Source organism: Amia ocellicauda, chromosome 16 (genome assembly GCF_036373705.1).
Source record: "Amia ocellicauda isolate fAmiCal2 chromosome 16, fAmiCal2.hap1, whole genome shotgun sequence".
In the NCBI taxonomy this organism is placed as follows: Eukaryota; Metazoa; Chordata; class Actinopteri; order Amiiformes; family Amiidae; genus Amia; species Amia ocellicauda.
This window is the reverse complement of record NC_089865.1, coordinates 30,000,890-30,012,703: the sequence shown is the minus strand read 5'-3', so window position 1 is coordinate 30,012,703 and position 11,814 is coordinate 30,000,890. Positions and strand designations below refer to the sequence as shown.

The window sequence follows — 11,814 nt, the reverse complement described above, 5'->3', positions numbered from 1 at the left end:
AAATTGGATATCGCAGGGAAATATTTTCTGAAATTGGGGGTGCTCTTCTATTAGGGCTTGCTCTTTTGATGAATATGATAGTTATTAAAAAAAGCAGGTACTGAAACAAGAGAACTTGGGTAGAAAGAATGTGGGGACAAGCACAGAAAATAAGAAATGAGACACAGAGAGATGCATTATTGAAGACCTTATTTGTAAGAGTACAGATCAGAATGGAGAATGAAGAAGGAGTTAATATGTAGGAGCCCCATTTCCATATAAAATACCTAATAATATTGGGGTTATTAAGGTGATACATTATCCACAGACTAACCAAGATTGCAATTCAATGGAGTAAGTGCTTCCATTATGAAAACCGTCACTGAAAAATGAGTTTTGGTTTGCAAATTGCATAGCTTTACAATACTTCACTTTGTGATCCTTCTTTGTCTCAGCTTATTCATATAAAAAAAAACTTGACAATTTGCATTTATTTTTTTCTTCATTTTGTAACTTTTCAATGACCGAAAGGATGTTCACAATCTATACCACAAAACTGTCTCAGTGTCAAGGACACCAAACAAGACAAATGTCCTTCTCCAGTTTTAAAACAGCTGAGAAACTAAACACTTTTACTCTTACTATTGTCGTTCCCTAATTATCATCATCATCATCATCATCATGAAAGGGTACAATGCTAACGTTGATGCACCACTGAACATTATTATTTCCCAAGTACAGTAAAACAGTAAGTGGAATGAAAAATGAATCTTACAATTTCTGGTGCTCTCTCCCAGTCATTTTCACCCAGGTTATTCAAGCTCTCCTAAACATTAGAAAATGTACACAATTAGATTAAATGTAAGACCGTTTTCATGAAGAGATTAAGACAATTTCCATATTTGGAATCAAAATGAAATTATATTTAACCCTAGCATGCTATAGCACATATTGAACCCTTCTCAGAAATAATTGGAAAAGTTGTTGAGATAAAGCAAATATAAACTTTATTAACACGCTAGCTTGGAAGCACCACGTCAGGGAATTCCTTCAGTGAGAACTTAGTTTTTACAAACATGACTGAAGCTTTATAAGAAGATGACGAAGAATATTGTGGCCGTTCATTCAATCAAAAGGTGCAAGCCCGAGTCCGTTTACGATCTGTTTTCCCCCGGGGGAGATGTGGGATCCGGGGAGAGGTGGCTTTCTTTGATCTATGCCAGAGGTGCGGTCCCAAGGTCATCTTTTACAACTGTCCCTCAATCATTAACAAATCAGTTCCTGCCAATCTGGGGAAGCAATTGAGTCCACAAACAGACTTAGCAGACAAACAGCTGTGGGTTATCTGTCTGTTTGGGTGTTCCTCTTATCATAATAAACAGAAGTCAAAGTGGACAGAGGAATGTCTAGAGGGTATGCCCTGAACAACTGCCTTAGTGGCTGTTGCTAGCTTAATAAATCTACTTTACTCAGTCTGCATACTATTATTAATATAAAACATAATACAGTCTCTTCACACATATGCCTTTTCCAGTTTAAAATAAGGAGCTAGTTCAAGTTATAGACACTTATTTCATTATTATTTTCATCTAAAACAATGAGTTGCAATTCCCATGTTACATACAATTTTCACACACCTACCACTTTAATTAGGATAGTAGCCTGACCAGGTGCACCTTTCATTATTTATGGTTTATTGGTGCAACCCACTATTTCACTGTTACGTGTTTGTTTAATGTCTGTTAAGTGTTATTTTGTTGGTAGCAGTCTTTCTTTCCTGGTTACTTTATTCTTATCAAAGGACAGCTCGTTATTCTAAGCATCAGTACTGGACATTATTTTTACTCTGATGGGAACTTAATTTTTTAAAAATAAGGTGATAAGTTTCGCACATATATTGAATTTGTTTAACTTCTATACCTTTGTATTATATAACTTTGTATAACTTCTATTGGGGGGGTTAGAAGTACTAGGTATTTTCTATTTTCAACCTAAACAAATTTGAATTTAGTCATATAAATATCCACTCCGCTCACCATTGCAACCACTGTTTTCATATGTAGGAGGATTTAAAGGAGGTGCCAGAACTTTATTGAAACATCGATTCAGACAATGGCTATTATTAATGCTGTGAGCTGAACACTGACTTTAGGAGATTGGACAGAGGCTGTAGGAGCAGCATGTCTCTCACTGATAACAACAGATCATAAGTGCCTGTTGAGTCACTAGAAGTCATACCGGTAAACTGTAAAACCATGACCTACTATGCCCCAGCAACATCAGACTCAAATTAGTAATGTCTCAACTGCAGAACTCAACTTGAGCTCAAAGCAAGCACCTTAACTGGTTAATGTTTGAGCCACTCTTAAGTAGCCTCCATTTATTCCAAAAAAACTGCCCACCTGTGTCAAAAGAACTTCTTTGCATTTCTTAGTGTACTCCTCTTCTGTGTCAGCAGTTAGAAGCAGCATGAGGTTTAGAATGGAACTCTTGCCTTTTCCTGTTAAGAAAATTGGTAACTATCAGAAAAAAATAGCAATGGCTAATTTATCAAAATCGGCGCTTTACATTGTAAAATATAAGGTATAACATTTCAATACCAAATTTAATAGAAACTAAACCAGTCCTATATGTTCATGGTAACAAAACATTACCCATTCAATTAATTAATTCTCCTTGGCTCAGCCCCTTAGCAGTCTGTCATTACCCTCAGCCAAGTGAGTAAAGCCTTGTTCAGTAAACATAATTTGTCATGCATATTACCTTACCATTTTGTGACAATAGTGGGACCTTTGCAGTGGACCGTGTCTCCTCTAAAATACTATAAACAAGTCTTGCAGCATTATCCAAATCCATCAACTCAGCTGTTTCGTTTCCATTTTTAAGGCTTCTGAGTTTTTTGACCACTTCATATAAGATGACTTGAGAAAACTCGGTTTCTACAATAAAGAGGTTTAAAATAGCAGTAAAGTAATAATTATAATAGCACTAAAATGAGTTAATACAAATTAAATAAACACATTTCAAAATATTCAAATTGAAGTAACTGCTGCAAATGCTTATCTTGAGGCTCCTGATGACTTTCCAACTGAGAAAGAAATGTTTACCATTTAATGTGTTTGATAAAATTGAGAGCATATGGTATTTTATCACTTTTTAAAATGCAATTTATAATTATAAAAAAAAAACATGATAATCATTAATGCTTTGTAGAGTTGCTGAAGACAAGCTTTTCAGTGTTTCTCAAATTATGTAGATACTTGAACTAACCAGTCATCACCAGTGTCTATTGTTCAATGGAGCTGAAGTGTCATGAACTTCAGAGTGGTTTTTAAACTATTGATAAGCTGATAGCTTCAGACCTTAAATGTATGATAATTGTTCTTGTTTTCCAATACAAAAATTACTACAAATGATTTAGAAGCGAGTAGTTTTTTGAGATTTACGATTATACTGTATTTACGTGTGTTCCCGCGTGGGGCCAACCCCTGACCGACCCCCGGAAGTAACTATACCCCAAAGTTACATAAGCATAACAGGAACGTAACCCTTGAACACATATACACATAACCCCCAGTCCCAGATCGCTACAATATATAGGTTTGTGTTTTGCTATTACTGGATGGGTTAATTTAATCCAGACCATTAAGTCACTGTGTGATAACAAAAAAAACAAATACAGTTTTCCTCTTCACAGGCACACTTATTGACACATTACTGTTTGTAAGCCCGAAAAATAACTTATGATAAAGTAATAATCATATTGTCTGGATTTCTGCTGTATTGTGATTGAACCTATATATCATGACTCTACTTCTTATGTTCTTATGTTCTATATGTTTATTGCACTGTAGGAACTTATGCAGGGGGTTGAAGACTCAAAGGAAGTGTTTAAATCTGAACAACCCAGAGATGAGATAAACAATGGAATCATAAAGACCCAATACCTTGAACTAAGGGCTCAATTGCATCTATCTTCCCATCATTTTTTATGATTTGAAGGTTCCCTTCCACCAGCAGTAGATCCTTCAACTTTCCCAACACTTCTTTCGACTCTGCCTTAAATCTCTCAAGTGGAGGCTCAGGTCCATTGAATGTGACATTAATGCTTCCAGGCCACATGTTGTGAAAAACCATTCCAAGATTTTGAGCCATTTCATGCATTAACATTTTTACATTTCCACCTAAAAACAAAGAAAAGTAAATTAAGCAATTATTTCAGTTTGGACTGATATTACCACTCAGACACATCTACACAGACACATCTACATGAAATTAAATAAATCTCCAGAGCAGCTGCAAAATAGTAATGTAAATCCCATAAACTCCAAGAGCAAGAGCAACTCCAAGACTGTTATCCTCATGTAATTTATTATCTCAAGATTATACAATATTTCAGGCAAATATGCACTATAATATACATTATATATTATTATATATTATTATTATTATTATATAGTGTTCAGTTAATTTACTCATTGAGGCTTTTAAATTGTGTATAACAAGTAGGGGAGAGGGCTGTACTAGGCCTAGTAAGGTAAAAGTGTAAATATGAAGTGACCAAGTTATTCATTGTAGATGTGCACAAATGTAATTGACTCATGCCTTTCAGGATGTATATGTACAGCGCTGTTGCTCCAAATGCAACTACTGTTTTTGTTACGCCCCCGGCAGTGCGGACGAAATCCTCTGTGATGATTAATTTCAGTTCTGTTTTTCTTTTCTTTACACTCAGAGCATTTGGTTCAGGGTCTTGGTTATCAGGGCCATATGGACTCGGGTTTCCCTCCGATAGTGAGAGAAACCTTTGTCCAGCAGGGGGCATCGAACTGTATTTGACAGTCTCTTTCTTTTCCTTGCAGGGAGCTGATCCATCAGCCGAGGCCAAGGCGAGTGGAGATTGGGACGGACCGGGAGCGACAGGGGACCTAGCCAGAGGAGTCGGCGGACTCCTCACGGAGTGGGTCCCATCCAGAAGCCCGGCCGACCATCTACCCGGAGCCCGGCGCCATAATGCGGTGCGCTTCAGCCGTGAGGCTGGAGCCGAGACCGCGGCCCTCACCCGGCTGGAGTTCAGCAGGTCCGTGCTGCAGAGGGGCCTGGGCTTTGCCCCTTCTGAGCTGAACTGCGTGGTTAAACTGCCTGGACCTAGGGACGTGTTTGAGGTGAGTTTTAAGAACCCTCAAGTGCTGGAGAGTTTTTGGAATCTATATAGAGAAAAAAAAGATAGTATGCCCCTGAGTGACTTTGTGGTCGATGCCCTGACTGATAGAGAGATTAAAATAGTAACTATCCAGTTTTATAATGAAGCAGTGGCAGAGTACGATGTAGAGGTATGGCTGAGGAGACACTGCGAGATCCTGTCTGAAAGCAGGAGAGTTAATGATGAGGACGGGGTCTGGACCGGTGCTCGGCGGTGGCAGGTGCGCCTGCAGGTGGAAGTGGCCGCCATCGGCGGAGTACGCCATCTGCCGAGCACCGTGGTACTAGGAGCAAATAGGGGGCTTGTCTTCTACCATGGCATGCCCAAATTATGCAGGAACTGCGGGGCCCTGGGTCATTTAGCCGCAGCCTGCACTGTTGTTAAGTGCAAGGTCTGCGGCGGAGAACATCTGACCAGGGCCTGCAAGCAGGAGAGGGCCTGCAACCTGTGCGGTGGGGGAGGGCATCTCTTCAGGAATTGTCCCTCCTCCTATGCAAATAGGGCGTGGGCCCTCGGGGGTGGTGGAGAGAGAGAGAATCAAGTGGAGGCTCCTCCAAAGGTGATACCCCAAGATGGGGGTAGAGAGGAAACAGTCCTCAGGAGTCTCATAGGCTCCCTCTCTGACTCTGGGTCAGAAGTGGAGGCAGAGGGGGAGTGGACAGTGGTAGCGGGGAAGAGGAGGAGAGCAGAAAAGAGGAGCATGGGTAAGGGGGGTATGATGAATAAAAGGATCCACTCTGCAGATTCTCCCCCCCCTGCCAGCTCCTCCCCCGCTGCAGAGACCTCTCCCTCTAATTTCTACACACCCCACTCTGACTCCGGAGAGGAGAGCAATGGGCCTTCTCCACTGCCCCGAGTGTGCTGCCTGGTGGATGAGAGGCCCCCTAGAAATAACATTCCTCCTGCCCCACAACTGAGACTCTCCCAGGGGAGGGGTCAGGTATGCCCTCCCGGCAGTAGTGGGAGAGCCGCAGGTCCTCAAGAGAGGAGAATCGGCGCCAGTGTCCTTTCCCATAAAGACCTAAGGGACGTAATGGCAAGGTCACTGGCGCTGGGGGAGGAGGCCTGCGGCAGCAGACAGCCGGGAAGGGAGAGACCACCCCCTCCCCCACCATTAGTTAAAAGAACAACTAGCGGGGTCTACACAGTTCTCTCCCCAGTTGTACACAAAGCCTCTGCCCTGCCATCTGCTCGTCGGGCCTCAGCCACAAAGGAACCAGGGAGAACCTCCAGCACCACGGGCCCTGAGCCCAGTGGAGTTTCGCCAGCCTTACCGGGTGGCGGGAGCTGAGCCCCCCCCATAGTCTTCCTAGAGGATCAAGCGGTGAGGCAAATGATTGAAATGATGGGTGCTAGCGCTAAGCTAGGTGAAGGAGAAGAGAGGAGTGGGGAAGAGAAAGGTTTCTTTACATGATTGTTACGGAGCGGGTAATTGCCCTCACAGCCATTATGGCACTAACTATTATATCAATAAATGTGAGGAGCATTGCTGAGGTGAAAAAGAGGACCGATGTTTTAAACTCTCTGGCTGGAATGAAGGCGGATGTCATCTGTTTGCAGGAGTGCGGCATCCCGTTCCAAAAGGAATATAAAGATCTCCGGGACACTTGGACCCTAGGAGAATCCTTCTGGTCAGGGTTCAATGTGTCCCCAGCGGACGTGATTGCCGTACTCCTGAAAAACCCCTTCATAGAGGTAAAAGCATTTAAGGTTATAGAGGCGGGCAGACTGGCCAGCCTCGATTTTAAATACAAGGGGGCTGTATTGAGGCTGGTCAATGTCTATGCCCCCACCAGCCAGAGAGAGAGAGTCCTCTTTCTCCCTCAGCTACGCCCGCTCCTGATCGGCACCTTACCAGTTATCATTTCAGGTGATTTCAACTGTGCTCTGAGGGATGTAGACCGGAGTAAGCCCCGCAACGATAGATCCAGCAGGGACCTCGCTGCGTTCGTGGAGGACTTTGAACTCTGCGACGCAGGTCGGGACCTGGTCCCCTTGTTCACCTGGGTGAGTTCTTCTGGCTCCTCCTTCTCCAGGATAGATCTCGTCCTCCTCAGTAAGCCACTGGAGAGGACCGCCATGTCTTCGGAGGCGGTCTTCTTTTCAGACCACAGGCTCCTGACGACAGAGGTGCTCATCCCGAGCACACGGGAGTCGGGGCCTGGGGTCTGGAAGCTCAACACCTCCCTGCTCGATGACCCTCGTGTTATTAAGACCTTTAGCAGACGCCTCGAGGAGTGGAGGACCCTGAAGGACCTTTTTGATTCTCCCATAGAGTGGTGGGAGATGGTGAAGAAAAGGACCAAGGGTTACTTCATTCAGCTGGGGAAACGGAAAGCTCGTGAGAGGCGGGCGAGATATTCCCATCTAAACGCCCGCCTCCAGCGCCTGAGTCTTTTACAGCTCAGAGGCTTCGACCTAGCTGAGGAGGTGGCTCGGGTCAAACTGAGTCTCTCCGCCCTCTATCGGGAGGAGCAAGAGAAGATCAAGGTCCTTTCCAGGGTCCGCATCATGGAGGACGATGAGAAATGCAGCCGCTTCTTCTTCAAGAAAACGAAGGAGAGGCGGCCTGCAATGTCCTCCATGATCGACTCTTCGGGGCAAGAGGTGGAGGGCAGAGAGACTGTTGAGACAGTGGTGCGGGATTTCTACAGGGAGTTGTATGATCAGAAGGTGGTGGATCAAAATCTGAGTCCCGCAATGAGGGGGAGGAGGAGGAGGAGGAGGATCCAGAGATCACCACCACTGAACTCTCCCAGGTGATAAAGAGTCTTAACTCTGGAAGGACACCGGGTCCCGATGGGATCCCTGCTGAGTTCTATAAGATCTTTTGGGAGGTGCTTAAAGAAGATCTGGCCCAGGTCTTGGGGTCGATGTACAGAGAGGGTAGATTGGCCCCTTCTATGAAGAAGAGTATCCTCTCCCTTCTTCACAAGAAGGGAGACCAAAAAGATCTGAGGAACTGGCGGCCGGTCAGCCTCCTGTGCACCGACTACAAGATACTGGCCAAAGCACTGACGCTCCGGCTGCAGCGGCCACTCCCTCAAGTCGTGGGTCCCGACCAGGTCTGTGGTGCCCGGGGGAGATCGGCGGCCGACAACGCCATGCTGCTCAGGGATGTCGTGGCCTACTCGAACGAGAGAGGGCTTCCCCTGGTCCTAATCAGCTTGGACCAGGAGAAAGTGGGCCACGAAGACCTGCAGCTCGTCATGGAGAGGATGGGTCTCGCTCTTGGCCTGAGGAAATGGGTTAAGATCATTTACAGCGGTCTAAGCAGCAGGGTCCTTGTGAACCACTACCTGACTGAACCATTTCCGGTTGTCCCCTGTCGGCCCTGCTGTACGTCCTCTGTCTGGAGCCGTTCATGCAGGCGATCCGCCGGGACGTCCGGGTGACAGGTTTCCATCTCCCGGGTTCCGGCGGAGAGCAACTGAAGGCCCTGGCCTACATGGACGACGTGGCCGTGGTTTGCACGGACACTCCGTCCGTGGCCAGGGTCGAGGAACTGCTGGACGGCTTCTGCAGGGCGACGGGGGCCGCTGTCAACAAGGCCAAGAGCGAGGTCTACCTCTCCAGGGCATGGCCTGTCGGCCGGGGCCCGCCGACCGTGTTCCCTGTGAAGCCGTTTATCAAGGTTCTGGGGATCACGATCGACGGGACCAACACGGGCACCCGGAGCTGGGAGGAGGCCATATCTAAGGTCCAAAAGAAGATCCACGGCTGGAGCACAAGGACCTTGACGATGGCTGGTAAGGTGCTGGTCGTAAAGGCCATCCTCTTCCCGATACTCCTCTACGTAGGAATGATCTTCCCCCCAGACAAGGTCATCGCAAAATTAGTGACCCGAATTATATTTCGGTTTGTCTAGAGGATCAAAATGGAGAGGCTGAAAAGAGTGCAGATGGAGAAGGGTACCCTGGATAGAGGCAGGGGGGTCCCGGACGTTGTGCGGCTGATAAAGGCGCAGGGGCTGGCCTATGTGGTCAAGAACATCCAGGCTGCTGGCAAGAAAGTGAGTTTAATGAACCGCTTTTATTTTGCCAGCAGCCTGAGACCATTCGGCCTCTGCGCCATGGATAACACCAGGCCGCACTCGTGGGATCCCCCGCCGTTCTACAGGGCGCTCCGAGCCTTTGCGCTCGAAGTAGGCCTCCATAAAGTCGTGCTGGCCTCCTGGGATTATAAGACAATCTGTAGCCAGATGAGATCTACCCAGGAGACCAGCCGGATAGAAGATTTCCCTCCTGAAACCTGCCGGTTTATCTGGGCTAACGCTACGCACGTTTGCCTCACGAATACGCAGAAAGATGTCTCCTGGATGGCTGTGAGTCGGTGTCTCCCCACCCGAGTGTTCATGCACAGAAGGGGCATAGCTCCTTATGACACCTGCCCCTATAAGGGTTGCCTGGGGAAGGAGACGGAGGCTCACATCTTTAGAGAGTGCCCCTCCGCCTACAGGGTCTGGCTCCTGTTTTATCCGTTCCTCCACAGGTTTGCCGTTCCTGCGCGGGCGACCGCCCAGCAGATCTTATATGGTCCTGCCAGGGGATTAACATCTTCCACCCTGAGGTGCTGGTGGCGTGTCGTCTGCGCAGTGAAGCAGGCCCTGTGGGAGGGACGGAATATCTGTCTATTCAATAAGCAGGAGCTGGACCCGATTGTCATCGCGCGGAGGGGCATGGTGCTCGTGAGGGACTACGTCAATCTGGAGGTCCATCAGAGGGGCAAGGAGGAAGCCTATAAGAACTGGCATATACAAGATCTGGGGGAGCTCAGGATCCCATGATGGGACCCACCTCCGGGGACGGTCAGTTCCCCCTGCTGGAGCCCGAGTCCAAGATCTTTTAACCATTTTATGAATGATTGTTTTTAAAATGATTTTTAAAAATGAATCTTAATTGTTTTTAACGATTTAGTTGTTTTTAAATCACTAATTGTTTAAGGTTTTTTTGGGTTTAGTTTTGTTCTATTTTTTTGTCAAATACATTGTCCATTTTGGATTTAATTTTAAATACATTGGACCTTTTTTGTTTGTTTTTTATTTTTACCTTTTTAATTGTTTCTTTATTTTGTCCAATGCATTTTCAGTTATTTTCAATGTATTTGACTTTTATTGGTAGCAGTTTTGCTTTATCACGTTTGTTTTGTTGTTTTGTGCACTTGTTTATTTAAAGTTAAGTTTTGTTTTGTTTTTGTTAAATCACAAAGATTTTAAAAATTTTAAGTGATCTTAAGAATAGTATTTAAAAAAAAGTTTTTAATCATAAGTATTAAAAATTTGAATTGTTTTTATATGTAATGTAAAATACTTTAAACAATAAAACAGTATCAGGGCCATATTCACTGTAACACAGAGAGGAATAAAACCATTAATAATATTTTTAAATTGTTCATAAAAATGTACCTTCATTTTAAGGCAACTTTAACTATGAAGGGATACATGCAAAATACATAGTTTTAACTAACAATAATAAACACATATTTAGATAAGCCATACAATAAAGCAAAATACAGTGTAAGGTACAGCAATTATAGAATATGGGCTGCAGGATAAGAATACAATAGGCTTGAACAGTCAGAAGGAAATTGGAAGAGAGTAAAAGATGGGTGCCAAAGAGATGTAGAGTCAGAATAAGAGGGATGCTGTAGCTGATATTAACACATAGACACATTAACATAGTTCTGACACAGGTGAGATAAATGGAACTGCTGTAAATCACATACACTCCCACTACATTGATGCTTGTCCTTGATACGGGACACTGCCTCTATTGTTACTACTGTTGCAGCAAAATGCTGTTATAGGCAGACCAGGTTCAGTACAGTTGCTGATTTTTAGAAATCTATTTAATCCATGGCCATACAGAGAAAAAAACGAAGAAATCTGTGATCAAATTTGGGGTACCTTAGTAACCTCACTGATGTCATGTAGTTGCTCATCAACTAAGGGAGAAATCTATAGGTTGCGTATGCAACCCCGGTTACCTGAAAAAGGAAGCACTGCCCAAGGGGGAGGGGTAACTATATAACAAAACTGTCGCAAGGGAGGAGGCAGCGAGCTGATAAGGGAGTCTGCCCCGAGGCAACCGCTAAGGAGCCTCTGCAACACAACTCCAGACAAGAGCCACAGAGGCCCCTTGGGGCCAAACTGGGTCGCGGTGTGCAGGAAAACAGTTAATGCACTCTTCGCATAACATGGGAGCACTGGCCGCTTGCTCCACCATCCCAGCTAGGAGCGAGGCCACACCAGCTCTACAATGTTGTACAAATGACTACATACACCCTGGGCGCAGGAACCAGCTCATGTGCCACTTGCGGAACATAGGAGCAGTTGACGCCTGCTGATTACACCGGCTAAAGCAGGGAAACTTAGCTCTACTTTGCTGACAAATTTGCTCACGTGTTTACCGCTGAGGACAGCAGCAGCGCTCTCTTGCTCTATGGAAGTCAGCCAGAGTGGACCAAGGAACTATATACACAGCAAGGCAGCAAGAACAACTCAAGCGCCATCAGCTGGAAACAGCGGCAGTGAGCTCCAGTCTACACAAGGTAGAATGGAGCCAGAGTCCTGCTGTTTACACATGCTATATATAGCGGGGTACAAGCCAGATGCATGCACCACCGCAACACAA

The 11,814-nt window shown here is 45.2% G+C and overlaps 1 long non-coding RNA gene across 1 annotated transcript; it reads right to left on the bottom strand.

The window, feature by feature from the left end:
- Positions 1 to 1,003: 1,003 nt before the first annotated feature.
- Positions 1,004 to 4,157, bottom strand: LOC136711646 (uncharacterized). The gene is made up of 4 exons (XR_010804765.1): positions 3,927 to 4,157; positions 2,748 to 2,918; positions 2,382 to 2,479; positions 1,004 to 1,268 (listed from the first exon to the last, which is right to left on the bottom strand). It is a non-coding gene; the product is annotated as an uncharacterized LOC136711646 (long non-coding RNA).
- Positions 4,158 to 11,814: the final 7,657 nt, after the last annotated feature.